Source organism: Manacus candei, unplaced genomic scaffold (genome assembly GCF_025592945.1).
Source record: "Manacus candei isolate 608988 ecotype Guabito, Panama unplaced genomic scaffold, ASM2559294v1 h1tg000023l, whole genome shotgun sequence".
In the NCBI taxonomy this organism is placed as follows: domain Eukaryota; kingdom Metazoa; phylum Chordata; class Aves; order Passeriformes; family Pipridae; genus Manacus; species Manacus candei.
The window spans coordinates 9,775,440-9,792,500 of record NW_026138071.1 but is presented as its reverse complement, the minus strand read 5'-3'; the positions used below and the strand labels follow the sequence as shown (position 1 = coordinate 9,792,500).

General features: G+C 35.8%; 2 protein-coding genes across 3 annotated transcripts in view; both read left to right on the top strand.

Moving 5' to 3' along the window:
• FIGN (fidgetin, microtubule severing factor) overlaps positions 1–17,061 on the top strand; it is a 342,028-nt gene that overhangs the window by 139,794 nt on the left and 185,173 nt on the right. The gene's annotated exons all lie outside the window — the stretch shown is intronic.
• The window catches only part of GRB14 (growth factor receptor bound protein 14), a 298,766-nt gene that overhangs the window by 244,263 nt on the left and 37,442 nt on the right, over positions 1–17,061 (top strand). Inside the window, exon 14 of one of the 2 annotated variants that reach the window (XM_051787278.1) lies at positions 5,888–5,906. The exons of the other annotated variant lie outside the window; for it this stretch is intronic. The gene's annotated coding sequence lies outside the window, so the exon portion shown is untranslated. Of the gene's footprint in view, positions 1–5,887; positions 5,907–17,061 lie in introns of those variants that run through there. 2 annotated transcript variants of the gene reach the window in all.

Below are 17,061 nucleotides of genomic sequence, written 5' to 3'. Positions count from 1 at the left end.
GACCACTGCAGAAATTTCCTGCTGTAACCAATAATCTCTCTTGGCCTTTATTTTTTGAATAGTTGTGGTTTGTTTTATTATCCAAACCCACTTATATATATGTGCCTCTGTGCTTCAGTTAATACTTATCTTTTACCTTTACAAAATGAATTAATCTTCAAAGCAAGAATTATCCTTATAATAAGGCTATAATATTTTTCTTACTCATAATGAAAATAAACACAATTCATGATACTTTAGTACATAGTTGCAAATTTAGATTCCTTTACCAAGAAACGGTACACCTGTGTTTGTTTCAAATAGTTTAAATTTGTCAAATTTAGAATCTAAGTGCTCTTTTTTTTTTGTTACACCTTTTTGTACATTTTATTTATTACAAGTATATTGACTACTCCTTCACAAAACTACTAGTAAACAATGAGTTAATAAAATAAGGGGAAATAACTCCTGCTTATATATACTAAGATAAATAATGTGGTATTTTCTAATTATTTTTTTAATTTATAGAGATAAAGGAGTTTTTTAATATTGAATAAAACACTTAACACTTGGGTTCTTATAATTAAACAGTCAACACTGTGTTATACTTGGAGATTGACGTACTTGTGCCTGCAAACAGAACAGATTAATGTAATGTTTTGCTACCTTTGACCTTGTATCCTTGAGTCTCTTGATTCTGTGTCACCAAACATAGTACTGTAATAGAGTTGAGCTCTAGCTAATAGTGTGTGCTATTCTGACTGTCATGCTCCATCATTGTAACTTACTGCATGAGGTCCCCAAAGTAGTCTCAAACACAGAGAGACACAAAGTCACATCAACAAAACCTAAAAGTAAGCAGAAAAGACCTTAAAATGGAAATTCTTCATTCAGTTCATGCAAGACCAATCTGACTCTGACTGCTGGTTATTCTGAAAACTCCGGCAAAGGGACATTTAAATGAAGATGTTGCTAAAAATCCACTGGCAAAAGTCATTCAGAAAACATAGCTGAACTCCTAATTTTACTCACTAGGTTGTTATGATTTTAGAATTGGGAGGTCAAAATGCCATTTCTTTGTTCTAGTATGTAGCCTCGAAATATTGCCCATAATGACTGGCAAAGTATTTTCAAATGAGATATTTTCCATTATCTGGTGCCTTTCCTCCTAATGGTAAGTGGGGAGAAAGTTTCATACAGTAATTGAAGCTTCCTTGGGCCAAGTGTGGATCCCCAAGGGGTGGATCTCCCACACTACAGATGGGACCATGAGTGCCAAATAGAGGAACTCCTGTGAGCAAGTCCAGCATGGTGAAAAAACAGCTTTACGGGCTGAGAAGTAGGAAATACCAAAGATTTAAAAACCTGACTGGAAAGGAGCCCTTGCTCCTATGTAAGGCAGCTCAGCGATGCTTTCAAAGCCACTCTGCCCATTGAAAAACAAAAGCTACTAAATGACTCCAGGGTTACTCCCAGTCCTTCCTGCTGAATCTGGCCTCTTTTGTGGCCTCCATCATAGCCCTGATTATGATGAAATGTTTGAGAGAAAATGTGGCTGACTCCATGCTCGCTTTGTGATGGCAGTCATTGAAAAAGGACCTCAGTTTAAACATTTCTAGTCAATACTTGTCATACCATAAACCAAAGTATGTAGATGAACATCTATTTTGTTAATTTTTGTTACCCTGTGTTCAAAACAGACGATGAGTGGCTTAATAATTTTTAGATAATGGTCATACATGCTGTGAACTTTTGGGTTCTGACAGCAACAGAGATGCAGTTGGTATCTGAGAAAAGCAGCTAAGGAGGCATGTAAGCTTCTCCTTGTGAGCCTACTCCTGTGTGTCTCGGTTATCCTCTCTGCAAAACAGAATTAAGTCTAAGTATTGTTTTAATATTTGTTAAGGCAGTGAAAAATCTGAAGCTATCACATAAAAAAAACCTTCAAAAAGTGAGGGACTTACCTGTTACTCACTTAATGAATGAGTTTTCAGCAACATTGGTATTCGTGCACTGTTGTCTTACTGTCATACAGAAAGGAATGTATGACTTTGCCTTTGTGGCAAATGCTTTTAAATCTAACTTCCTCTTTTAATAGCCTGGGACTAGTTTTCTGAATTTCCAGTTGTGATTGAATTCTCCAAAGCTACTATTGCTGGAAACAAAAAGAAATTAGTTTTCTCAGTGACCATACACTGTGCTGTGCAGTCATGTAAAACACAAAAGAATAGATAACTATTTTAGAGTGAAAGGAAAACCAAAAAATGCTTGTAATCAAGTGGCCTCTTCAATTCATTTGAATATTATGAACTTTCATTACAAAATTTATTTTTAAGCAGAGACTTCATCTGTGGTTTGTGGCTTCCTTCTGCTTTTGTTTACAAGCTTTTCTTCTTCATACTTGAAACATTGTCATAAAAGCAGGTGTGAATGGTGGTGCTGTGGGACATTGCTCCCTGTCTTCCGCTTCCTTGCTGTTCCCAACACCCTGTTAAATTTCACAGGGGCTGGTTGACTTTGCTGTGCCAGTGTACCCACAGTGAGATAACCAGAAGAGCATTTTTCTTGGCTTGTATTTGAGTGCTTAAGCCTATTCTATGGGTTGTGATGTCATATCTGAAATAGTTTTAATTCCATGTGGCAGGCCAGATCTATATTTCTAAGACAAACATTCCAGATGTAAACTCAAAAAACATCCTAATGCTTGCACTGTCGCTGAGGTCTGTGCCCCCATCTCTTCCCACATATGCACATCTCTGTGTTGAGACTGTGCACGCTGAATAAAGGTAATCTCCCTAATATAGCTTGTCCAGAATTGCAAAAAAATGTTCTTATGCTATGTGAACAATATGTGTGGGATCCTTCATAATAACCTCTCCCCAAATGAAAGATGGCCATTTCTATTCTCATCTGTGAGTGACAATGTTTTAAAATTTTTGTGGTTCTACAAACTTTGGAAGTATTTATTTTCAGTAAATCACATGGAGCTTATTCAAAGGCTCAAAAAAACCTGTCTCTCACTAGCATCGTGTAGACACCAGACTACTTCTAACAGTTACTATTGATGAAGGGGCTAAAGGCTCTGCTAAAGAAAAGGGATTACATCAGCATTCAGAAGAAAAAAATGCTCCGTTCCTCCTAGCTCCATAATCTATGTTCAATCAACCCAGAGTTAATGGAAGCCCTCCAGTGCTAAGCAATAAACAAACACAGTTGGGCAAATAGTCCAAAATCAAATCTAGTGTATAAGGTGGACAATACATAGTTAGTTCCATTACAGAACGCTCCCCTGGGAACTGGAGCGGCTTCTGAGCCTGTCTCATTACCCACCAGCACCATCTGTAGCCAGCCTGAACCTTATTTGGGAATATATAAAGTACACCAAAAAAATAGAGTAGGAATCAAGAGCCAGAGAATCCTATTTCAAGTTTAAATTTTGCTTGTGAAAGATCATTTGGTTTTAGACTCAGCAAACAGTAGGCCCTCATCACTCACAATGAGCTGTGCATGTAGCAGGGATTACTTCAGATCAGAGAGATTGAAGGTAATTGCTGCTTTCCACAGGGAGATATCTAGTACTGGTGTGGTTTGAGAGACACAGTAAAGCACCATAAGCTGAAACACATCATCCTGAAGCAAACTAGAGCCACCTCTCATTGTTTCTCCTTTCCTTGCTTCATTTCAGAAAAGTGAATAGTAAATTTAAAAGAATATATAGGAACAGGACAAAGTTCTTTAATATTTGGATTTAAAATTATAAAACAATCCCCACCCTTATGTGCAGATGAATATGTATGATATATGTGTAATATAGATGGTACATATTTTCCACTAGAAGTCAAATGTTTTTAAATAACAGTATATTTGTATCATTATTGTCTATGGATCATACAGGTGTTAGAATCCAGATATAAGAACATAGAAATGACAGTCCCTTTGCGGGGACATATGAGAGAATAGAATAAAAAACCCAAGGGTTCTCTGCCTCAGAGAACTACAGTTGAACTAAGAGCCCAAATTTATCTGTTAGTGACTTCAGCAGAATTACTCCTTGAGGATTCATTTATCCTGGGATGCTCAGAGATTGCTGACAGTTGACAGCTACATTAGTTCCCTTTCTCCATTCGGTGGTTGTAGGTGATAAGAGAGAAACATCTTAATATAGTATAAAGAGTTTCTTAGTGTGAGTTTATGAAAGTAAATGGTTCACTCCAAACAAACTCTTCATTTTTGCAGTATAGGACTATTCTGCATAGCCTACACAACTAATTTAGGAATGGTTTAGTGAGTTTTATAACAAACAGCTTTAAGGGTATTTTCATATACCTTTTTTTGAAAAACCTACAAACTTAGAAACTCTGGATCTTACTCCTAGCTGAACTGGACAGATCTTTAGGCTATGTGTCCTTGATGGCATTAGATGGTTTTCTATGCTTCAAAGGGTATTTGAAACCAAGGATCTCTGGATACTTCACTGCCGCTGCAAGACCGTGCTTGCTCTTTATCATCCTTGAATGACGTCCAGTAAACTTGCCACTAGTCAACATCAAGACTGGTGGTGCAAACAAAACTGTGAAGGAAACCAGTGCATTTCACCCAAATTCAAGGAGTATCAAGCACACAGACAATGGGCCTCTGCACCTTTAACAATTCCTTGCATATCTCCTCCTAATTTGCCATTACAGTCCAACAGAAATTACAACATACTATATTCTTTTCTAAACAATATTAGGTTCTGCTCCAGCATAGGTAGATTTTTTCAGAATTTTTACAAGATAAATACAAAGCAATTCACCTTTTTGTGAGGGTTGTTTCTAAAACACCAAACCCAGCATTCACAAGATTGTTTTTGCCATATTCCTAGGTTGTCTTCGCTTCTTTTCATTTCTGACCTTGGTAGTCCAAAATGGGTAATATCAGAGAAATTGAACAGAGGTTCAATAAATTCTGATAATACTGAATCCCCTCTATGACCATGTGTGAGTGCCAGAAACTGAACATCTATTTTGTCATCTTGCACATATTCTTAATACCTTTATGGCATCTTCCCATTATATGGATTGATTATAATCAGTAGATGCGCATTCATTTTCTTGATCATTTTGTGAAATAAAGGATTTTATTTTTCTGAAAGAAATTATAATAGCCAAGGTGCTAGAAAAATATTAAAGGCACTTTAGGCTTTACCTCAAGATCCTGACACCTAGTAGAGTATGTACATTTTTTGCTATTATGAGACCATTTGCTGTTTAAAATATTCTTGCCTTTAATGAGCTAGTTATAAAACTGTGACTGATTATCATATTGTTCTGTGAAAATTACAAGTTCTTGATTTACCAATGAGATTCTTCTGTAAAGAATTAGCATTAAATGTTTCATGGAATATAATTCCACCTATATAATTCCAGAAAAAGGAAAGATAACATAACATATGCATGATAACACAGATTTAAACACTTATAGCAACAGTTGTCAATATCAACAAAAAATCCCCATACTTTGGAGGCAATTCCTCAGAATTTTTATAACTTTACTCTGTTTTTAGTTAAGATTATAAAGCTGGGAGTAAAATTGGTGTCATAAAAATGAGTATCGATCACAAAGTTGTCAGTGATAACACTGTGCATAGTTATTTTTTATCACCCGAACGTATTGAAACAAAATATGGTTTAATAGAAAGAAATACACAGTCATATATATCTACAAACCAATTCATACTTACAGCATGAGGAGCTGTATTTTGGTAGAGTGGGTGGAAAGTATTTAAAGGTCATAGTGGACAAGCAATTAAACATGAGATTCCAGTAGATACTGTGGCAATGGGGCCTAGTGTAATCTTTGGATATTATAAATGAGAGTAGTATGTCAGAATGCTGTATCTACCTTTGCTGTTCATTTTTTTTTAAAGATGTTGAAAATTGGAAAATGTTCAAGAAGGGACCACAGAAATTATTTGGGAGATGGAGAAAATGTCTTATATAGCAAGACTTTGAGCTTATCAGGAGAAGAATCTGTGTTGAAAGTGTATACATACTTTACAAAGTGAGAGATGCCGAGTGCCAAAGGACTTACCAGTCTGTCAGAGGAAGAAAAGACATCTCAAGAACCGGTATTCAGAAGACGCAAGATAAATTCAGTCAAGAAATGAGGCATGCATTTTTAATGCTGATGATAATTAATCACAGAAACCAACTCCAAAGTGAAATGGTAGGTCCTTCCACTACTTATGCCTTACAAAGGTCTGAATGCCTTTCTGTTACTCACCACTGTACAGAGGATTGTTTAGGCATAACTGGGTGAATTAGATAACTTGTATTACACAGGATGACAGTGGTCTCTTCTGATATAGCAAATCTCAAATAAACCTGTGAGGATATGCACAGAGATGATGGTGAATGTGACGTTGGAACAGACCCCTTTCCCTGGAAATATCCTGTTAGTCAGCATTCTTGTCCATCTCACAGCAACCCCAGCTAGCTGCCTCTGAAAAGCAATAGCCCATGAAAGGCAGACGGATGATCTGAAGACAAGAAGAATCCACTGTGCAAAATGTTCTTATAAATTAAAAATAATAGAAATATTTCCTTTAGTAGCAGAGTGTTCCTTTTTAATAAGACATTAGCGTGGATTGATCCTGGTCAAAAGGTTTGGAATGACTCCTTGAGGAATTATGAGTTGCCTGGATTTGCCTTTGCCTGGTAGGAAGCAGTTTCAAGGGGGTGTGCTAAACAAGAGCCATCTGGAAAACTAATTCAGGCTTCTTCAATGTCTTTGTATTATCTATCACAAAATAGATAATTTTTGCAGAACTCCTTGCAGTAAGTAATGCAGATCAGAATTAAAATAAATTTGTTTTTAAATGAGTGATATTACAGGAATCTGTAGAAGACATGAACAAATAGCTTTGTAGTACAGCCATTCTGTAAAGAAACAGAAAAAACACAGAACCCAGTAATATTAATGTTTGTAGCTTAAGTTCTCTTTTTTATATCTTTTAAAAGAGATTTAGTTGTAAAATGTGAAATTATTAAATGTGTTAATAAGTAAATAATGAGTTACTATTTTTCCATAATTACCATTAATAAAGAGCAAATTAGTTTAAATATTGGTTGCTACTTTGAGAAGTCTATTCTTCACTGTAAACAGTCCAAAACTGAGGTCAAATATTTGATTTGTCCAAAATACCCCAAGGACAGTCCTTGGCAGTCATTGAATATTGAAATTATGTAAGTGGTGGTTTTAGCTGATTGTGAAGGTGTTTAATATTCTTTGCAGTGCCAACACTTTTTTGTTCATATCAAAAACAGTTTTCATAGGGGGTGCATCTGTTGTGTGTTCCAGACTCCTTTTTATCTTTGATGAGTGCAGCTAAAGGTTTTGCAATACTCCATATGTAGTAGCTAAGATTCTTTCCAGAACCAGGCTTGCAAAAGCCTAGTTTTCAATTTGGTCCTGCTAAATCTTTATTTTTTTAAGAACTTCCTTGTTTTTCCAGACTTTGAATTTTCTGAAATGTGAGATATATAAAGCATACGGTTGTGATCTCAATTGTTTTCATCACAGGAAGACCTCCTCTTCCTTTACAATAAAAAAATAAACTCAGGAGTAGCTGACTTATTGAACACATTTGGAACTTAATTAATGATCAATGTCTAAAATGACTGCAATTGAGTACTTACCCCCATCAAACCACTGTCCCTCTCCATCACCTACTTAACTGACCCTGCAGTTTGGCCTCCTCTATTTATCTGCTCTGGCTGGACAGGGCCATAGAACTTGAAGAGCTATGCTAAAGCTGAGAGGCTGCTGTAATCTTTGTTATATGAATAAGTCTCTAAGGAGAAACAAATACATCCAACTGAGATAGTAGCTATGCAGACAAATCTAAAAGGGACAGAACTGTGTGAATGCATAAGCTTCAAAATTATTGTGGTTTTTTTTTTTTTGGTTGGGTTTGGTTTGGTTTGGTTTTTTTTTTTTTTTTGTAGAGATAGAGGATTAAATGCTTCCAAGAAAATGCTGGAGACTTGCTGGTATGTCAGCAGCTTTCCTCTACTTCTTCCCCTAAAGAAGCTGCTATTCAGAGGTTTTGTGCTACTAAAAGAAAATTTCAATGAATAATTAATGTGTTACAGTGCATTTCCAGTATATTATGAACCATTAACAAATTAAAACAAAGTAGTCAATTTAAAGTAGGGCTTATGACACATTTAGTTTGCTGTTATTTGCTTGTTTATTTTCTGCTGTGGAATGTGTCGATTCGTAGTTCTCCTGGTCACCAGCTTAATCTGTACTGGTCTATTCTGTGACACGTCACAGTGTATATGAGTGTCCATATGTTCAAAAGAACTTAAAGACATTCCCATTTTCTCACTGTTGGATAGGTAAACAATGGTTGGGTATATGTAATAGTATAATTTGTTTCTTTCAGGAAAACAATACTTTTAGTATTGATCAATGGTAAGTGCAGAATTGTTCAGTCTTCAAACCTTTCCCTGGTATGTTATGTTTGTCCTAATCTAGTACAGGGGAAAAAAAAGAGTAAGTCTATTTTCCACGTTTCTTTTTTTCTGCTTGCTATCGTTTAAAAAGCAGCTTTGAACCTTGTTCATGGCTTTCCCAGATTTTGCTGTTAGCTGCCAAGTCCCTGTCAGATTGAAATTGAAACGGCAGAAAAAAGATTTTCAACATACTTTTTCTGCAATTTTTTCTGTCTTTCACCTCTAATGAAATGACCTTTAACTGCCCCCTCATCCTACACTAAGCAATGCTGAGTTTTATACCCTAAATTTCAACTACTTTATTAAATTAGCTACAAAATGGATATTTAAAAATGAAAACAAAAATGATTTAAAAGGTGTATATGAAGCTTTGCATGTTTAGATGCATTGCTGAACTTTTTACTTTAAAGACAAAGATCTCTGCACTTGAGAGACCTTGCCTCTTACTCAGTGCTCATCCAAATATACATAGTATTTTATTATCACAGATCATTGTAAAACTAGCCTCATTTAGATTTCACTATATTTATATACAAATAGTTATCAGTTCATGCTTTAAATCTGCAATCATTTACTGTGAAATAATTGCCTTGTTATTGAAAAAATGAATTGGCTTAGCTACTTCAATTCACTGTTAGGCTTTTACGTTCTAACAGAGTATATATACAAATTGCCTATTGGAATACACAGTACGAGAAAGTCAAACTTACTAGCTCATTCTATTTTTATACCTTATACAATGTTCAACGCTTTACTCTTGATGAAATGTGCTTCAGTCCCTTGTTGCACTACCTAATGTGCGAGCATTTCTTGCTGCATTACTTTTTCCTCTGTATGGTCTTTAATGGAAAAGACGCTCACTGGCATAAATATATCTAGAGCTAACAGTAAAAAAAAATACTTAAATAAATAACAGATGCACAAGGGAACCATGGAATAAATATACAGAAGGCACAGAGTCATAATCACATGTCTAAACTACTAGACCCATTATCACCATGTAGCAAAATACACACTAGTAATTATGTGGGTATCCCACATGCCCACATGATTCTGAACTGGGTCAAGCTATCTCTAACATTGTAAATATTTGTAAAGAAGCTAGGAATTCAGAGAGACAACATCTGATAAATTGTAGTATGACCGATAAGATGCACATATGTGAGACCCTATGCACACATAACACACACGATTTTGTGTGATTTTGATGCTTATCAAAGAAAAGATTTAATGGGACTGGTTAGAGCCACCACACATAGCAAAATTAGTTCATCAAACTCCACCAAATACATCACAACCCTGACTCTTCAGACCACTGGTATTACAATCTGGGACATCAAGAAAACACTTCTACAAATTTAATGATGTTGTTTTTCATGTCAGTAAAAGTCTAAAACCTTACAGGATGTGATAACAACCTTTTATTTTCCTTCTCTACTTGTGAGCCAAGTCAGGGCCTTTATCTTACTTTAGATATGAAAACCAGAATATCACATAAGCCTGGTAAATGGTCTTCCTCAGTATCTTTTCCTAGACAGTGTTTAATTAAAAGAAAAAAAAAAAAAAAGAAAAGTAGAATATGTGCAACAAGAGTGTAAGAATTTATGGAAAAACTAAATGCAAATCTCTTCATAGCTTAGTTTTGATATGCCACTTAGCTGATAAATCTAGTACTGAACTTCTACTTTTTCTTTGGTATTATATTTGAAAGGTTTTCCTGCTTCACTGGATATTGCTCTCTATCATTTTAGAATCTTTAAAAGGTGTTTTACTTTTTTTGTTATGAAATATCTTTGTGTTAATCTCCAAAAAGCAGTTATGAAAATGTAAATAATTTTTGATATAGCAAATTATTCCTTAGATTGTCAAATGTTACCCACTTGGCAGAAGTCAGGCCACGAAGATGTGCTGGTTTTGCCTGGGGGTAATTTTCTTCACAGTGACTAGTATGGGGCTATGTTCTGGACTTGTGCTGAACTCAGGGTTGATAATAGAGAGATGTTTTTGTTATTACTGACCAGGGCTTACAAAGAGTCAAGGCCTTTTTTGCTTTTTGTACTGCTACACTGGCAAGGAAGTTGAAGGTGCATGGGAGATTCGGAGTAGTCACAGGTAAGACAGGAATAATCCAGACCATATGACTTCATGCTCAGTATCTAAAGCTGGGGGGAAGAAGGAGGAAGGGGAGGACATTTGGAGTGATGCTGTTTGTCTTCTCAAGCCACTGTTGGGTGTGATGGAGCCCCGCTGCCCTGGAGACGGCTGAACACCTCCCACACCATGGGAAGTGGTGGATAAATGCTTTGTTTGGCTTTTCTTGTGTGCCCGGCTTTTGCTTCACCTATTGAACCATCTTTACCCCAACCCACGAGTCTTCCCACTTTTACCATCCTGACAGTCTCCCCCATCCCGTTGGTGGGGACTGAGCGAGCAGCTGTGTGAGGCTGAGCTGCTCCCTGCGGTTAAACGATGACAAAAGATTTGGAGTTGGTTTTATCTTCCAATCTGTATTTTTATTTGTTTGTTCTGCAGCCAATGCAGTGCTATTAATTTGTTAATTACTATTAATATGTATAGAAGATCGTGCAAATTAAATTTAGAACAGCTTTTGAGGTTTCAATACAACAGCAAAAACTGAAACACAGAAACTACCTTTCTTATCTTTTCTCATTACTTTTGAGAATTTGACTCTTGCTGCTATTTTGCTGCTGGGAAGATTTTTTGAGGCATGCTTCCAAAAATCAACAGGTATGAAAAATAGGAATATGTGTAAAAATAGAAGTGAAAACATATACTTTTCATGGTAAGTACATGCAAACATTATGCCACACAATGGTCAGAAACAAAAAGCTGGATTATATAGTTAGTTTTCTTGGATGAAGGCCTCTGTACAGTTGCTCTGCCCCAAGAGCAGTTTCAGGAAAAAATTATACCTGCCTACTTCATATGATGAGAAATTACAAGGATTTTGCATTTAATGTGGTAGTCTTAATCTCTCTTTGTAACTTGATCACTTACTAAATTTTATTGTGTCCTATGCCCAGAATTTTTGTACATGGTGGAGGCTAAAATTGGGAAAATGATAAAGAGAAATGTACACATGTGGTGTGGAAAGTTGGTCTTCTAGCTGATATAGGCTTCCATATGATAATGGTCATTCTGAGTGTTTACAATGCAAATGAATGTTGGATCTGAGCATAACCCTTGAGTTGTGCCTACTATTTTCCTAATAACATAAAAAAGCTGTAATTTTTATACCACGTATCTTCAATCAGTGACAGACAGTGCCTTTTTCTAAACAATTGTACAATTTTTGGTCTTTTATGTACCTCCAGAAATGTTCTCAGACACAGCAGTGCCCATGGCCAGAAGTTGCAGCATCTAGAAATACTTCTCTTTCTTCTTGCTGTTCTTTGTTTCTATCACTGTTTTCATCTTTAAATGATTTTAATTAACATGTACTAATAAATGCTTCTTAAGGAGAAAAACGGTAAGTTAAAGTTCTGGTTAGACAAGTGCATGTAGCAAAATCTCTCAAGATCCAGCTACAGAGATCCAAGATACAGGGAACTGTAGTGTAGATAGGGCATGAGAAAAGGGAGTTGGGATACTGGACTTCAATTTATTCCTAGGTCATTAACTCAGGGTGAGTGTCCTTAAATGCACAAAACATTGCTTCTACTTCCATGTCTGTATAAATAGTCTTCCTGATCGTTGGCTACCTCTATGAAGTGTTGTGATGAATACTGCTAATTACAAATAATAACTAACTCTTGGTAATATTTTTTTAAGAATTGTATTATAATTTAAATATGAATTCTTTAAATCCTCATATATTAATATCCACAGGGTTCATAAGGCTAAAGAGACATTTCAATAAATGCCTAGCCACTTATTATTTACTGCTCTAAAGTACATAATGTCAATGAGTGGCTTAATGGTGTTCCTAATATCTATATTCAGAAAAGTTGTATATTAATAGCCATTTAGAACCCATACTTGGTGTCTATCAGAATATAAAGACATAAAGGAATAATTTTTAAACTAGGAAATCTGACAAAATTGTGTACAAACCAGTTTCAGCTTGGCAGACAGAAACTTTGCATCTTGAAAATTATTTTTTTTAAAAAATGCATTTTAGCAGTCTTTTAAGCTTTCTATTGGTGCTGTAGAACTGCAACTCTTCCATAAGGTGGGCTTCAGATTCACTCTCATAATCATTGGCTTCAACACTCCCCATCCACCCCTGTCCTTCACTAGAAATCTCATCAGCCTTTGCTGTCTTCACATCTCAGATTGCTAAAGTGCCAGCTGCCTTCTTTGGGATTATTGAGTAGGTCAAACTTCTGAAATTTGAGAGTAGTTCTGCTCTGTGATAACTCTATCATCACATGAAAGTGAGGAAGACATAGCACAAGTGCATTTACTGCTTCACATGCATCCCCTCGCATGCTCTGAATATCAGTGGGACTGGTAGAAAAGGTGAGAATAGTATAATTAATATAAAAATTAAGTAAATGTCAATTCCAGCCAGCATACTACAGTTGTTGTTCTAATAAAGCATCTTGGAAGCTTCCCTGAAGATGAAACCTGTGTTTTGGGTGTACCAGTTGTAGTGCACGGACTAGAGGGTTGATTCCTAAGCTTGAAGGCACAGCTGTGTTTCACATATAATGCCTAAAATATCATGGCATTGGAAAATTTCCCAAAACAGAGGATGAAATTAAAGGGGCTTTTAATGGCTTTAGGTGGAAATTTTCTAGCTGTTTTATGTACATCTTCTGTACTAAGATGTCAGTTCAGGTAGTAACTGAACTTGCTATTCCTTCAAGACTGGTTTACTTTTTCTTTTCTTGTTTTTACACTAATTGTACATAGTCTTCTGCCTTGCAATAATTTTTACTTTTCTCAAAAGTGTCAGAAATTTAAGTATCTGAATTGTGCAAATGTGAGAATACAATCTAGAAAAATTCTTACAAAGAATTCCTTTAAATATTACATGGAATAACTTTTTGGTGTGCTAACCTACTGACAAAAAGAAGCAATGGTTCATTTTTTTTCTTTCTATATTGCTAAGATCTAAACAGGACCTACAGTTGGCTGATCAGATGGGGCTTGGAAAGCACCTAATGAGCATTAGTATTTTTTATATTTTGATGAAACTTTTTTTACCATGGCAAAGAGTTATAGTGATACTTATTCCCTCCTCATCTCTCAGTCAAACAGGAATTAACAATTAATAGACTGTGATGGTTTTTTATGTTTACCTTAGATACATTTTCATTTCAATTAGGTATTTTAGAATATATTTAACATGTAACTTTACTGTCTTGGACTAACCCCATAAAATACCTTATCTCCTAGACAGATGAACTTCCCTTTGGCAGCACCTAATTACAATTATCTTAGGAATGCCATTGAGGGTATTCAAAGTCAAAGTAGTGAATTAGTTTCCTAAATACTCAGGAGTCAGAGAAGACTGGGGCTCTTGCCCAAGTATATTCTGGCTGGAGGTCAGATTCATCCTCTGCCAGGAATCCCAGTTGTAAAGTTTGAAAATTTTTGATCTTTTATGTGATATTTAGACCTTTCCTGTGAGTCTGTTACCCAGACCATGGTCTCCAGTTCATCCTAAGGAATTGTCCTTAATTTCTTTACATAGAGTCTCTTGGGCCAAATGGTTTGAAAACTCATTGTTATGTTTGTAGCCAGACTGAATGACTTTCCTTGGGGTAATATCCAAAAAGACAATTATCTGTCTTGATCAAAGTGATCTTTCTCTAGTCTGTCTTCTTGGGAGTACTCTAACAAAATTAAAATAAGTCCAGAATCAACATTTTCTTTCCAAAGTTTCCTATCTGTGACCAGGACTTTCCGAGTGACAGATGGGAAGTACCTGGAGCTCTGGTAAGCCAAAAACTAAACTCTTTCTCAAAGTGGCCTTTCAGCAGGCTCCTCAGAGCAGGACACATCATGTAGCATTGTCAGCCTTTACATTAAATTTACTCCTTCCCTGGCTGGCTTTCTGTGGGCTCCATCATCCTACCAAGTGGAAGAGTAAGTGCAGTTGTTAAAGATGTTCAAAATAATCTGCATTAACAAGATAGGTTTTATATCTTATCCAGACCTTTTATGGCTGCAAAATTGGCTGGTTTGCAAAAAAAAAAGAAAAAAAAAAGAAAAAAGTTTTAATGAGATCTGCTTTTTTTTTTAACAAAAACTTTCTTCTGTCAGATCAGGAGTAATCTAGAAACACTGTCAGGACACTATATTTTGGCGTCTCTACTTTAGACAGAAAGTGCCAGGGCATAGGCATCTGGAAATTAGAGAAATGTAAACAGTATCCTTTTAAATGTTAAAAACTATCACTTCTAGGAATAGGTAAAATTTAGGGTTAGAGCAGGAAATATTGCACCTTTTCTAAATGTATGCCCTTTGGAAACTCAAGCTATTATTTTCTAAAGGTTAAAGCATTTTTGACGTACAACAGTTGCTTCATTCAGCAGTTTGCCCTACAGTGAGTCTAGATTTGGATGATCTGCTTCTGGAAGTTTAAGGTCAAAGTGGTCTTTTCAAAGTCTGAAGTGAAGGTGACCATGAATGTACTATCCAAAGAAAGATGTAGCCAAATAGACTGTGCAAATGGCCAGGAAACCTAGGCATGTTTTCAACTGAATGACTCTGTGATGGCAAAATACATGACCTTCTGTAGGGTCTCTCTAACTACAGAGCTCATTCATTTCCAAAAACGACACTGATGATTTAGTTACTGACCCTGAAGTAGACAAACGAAAAAAACCACCCCAACCCAAACCAACCAAACAAAAAAACTCTGTGCTTTTCCTACGTGAACATCAGTTATTCCAGAAAGCACTACATAACAAAAATATTGGCTGACTTAAGTAAAGACAAGCAATGCTGTGCATGGGTAACTGACGCTTAATCATATGAAAATCTATATGCCATATGCATGAATTCCTAGAGAATTTATTTGGAGCAGTGTTCTGAAAATGTTGCTTGTTTAGTATGAGTGCCAGAAGGAAACAGTATTTCACAAGTAATTATTGGAAAAGCTGAGACACCCTGAATGAACAGAACCTTTTAATAAAACTTCTTATTGATAGAGATGGTTTTATTCTGATTTTTTTTTCAAATGCTAAAATCAGCTTTTCTTTAAAAATAATATAAAATATAGCTTCATAATAAGATGTCAGCCATAGTTTTACATGTACTGTAATATGCTTCCTAATATTCCACAATTTCTGGCCATGCCTGGATATATTGAAGTGCCCTTAGCTTTGCCTCAGGCCCTTAATACCTCCAGCTGTTATATTATTGGCTGATTTACTGGGAAAATAAAGAGTAGAAATACATAAATGAACATTTTTGTTGCTACCTAATCAGGAGAAAAGAGATTTTTTCTCTCTCTCTGAAGCAGCAGATACTCCTTTCATAAATGTGAACCATTTACAATCAGCAGCAGTTTTATGAGCTGACAATGTAGTGTAGTCTGATTTTTTTTTCAGATTACATTTAAAATACAGTAGTAACATAATTATTAAAATGAATTTATGTCTTAAATAACCAAAATTAAATTCTGTAACTGCAGTGCAAATTATTTAGGTGAATTAAACTCAGATGTCTCCCCATGTTCAGTATTAAATTGCAGCAAATTTGAGCTGGGTCCAGGATGTGTGTGTTAAAAAAAAAAAAGAAAGAAAGCACTCGTGACATCCCTCCATATCAAAATGTTTTGGTAATCATTCTGTTTAAATAGTAACATTTTATTTTTTTTAAGCACTTAGATTCTTGATCTGAATCCATATTCATGGAGGTCTGCTGTAATCCACTTTACCACTTAATGTTGCAATTCAAATGTTCAGTAAGAAGCAAAGCCCTCCAGAATAAAGCATGAATATTACCGTGTGGGGGCTGTAAAGAGAAGACTATTAGAATATATCACCAACACACTAGGGGACCATTTAGTGCACTGCTCTAAATACATCATTTAATTACAATGGAGACATTACTTCATGTTTCTACTGATGTAAGTATTATTAGAATTCATGATATTCGCAGGCTACTGTGGGCCATTACATTGGCCATAAGCTATTCCATAAGATTTACTACTAAAGGCCCGCAAGGGTATTTGAGCATTCATGGATTCTGTGGCAGTACGCTTTTATCTAAGACACATAAGTGAGGGACAACCGAGTTATTATCTCTAAGAAACATAGCTTAATATTTTGGATTCTAAAGGTTAAGGTACCATAAATCCTGAATTACTCTGAGATATCACATAAAAAGACATTTTTATTTTATTTTACTCTACTCTGCCTCTTAAAATATTTTATGATGGCAGTTTCTAGAGTTGTACCGTGTTGTTTACATTCAGTCCCTGGATATATCAAAACCACTGACACAGCATTTCCTTTAAACTGCTGTAATGGAGGCAAAACACATGCAGGGGATATTCCCCCCATTTCTGCACTCTCATACATGGCGCTCCCAGTGTGATTAGTCTGTCACCCTGATTTGATGAGAGTCACAGCAGACTTTCCTACCCCAATGGAGGGCCTTG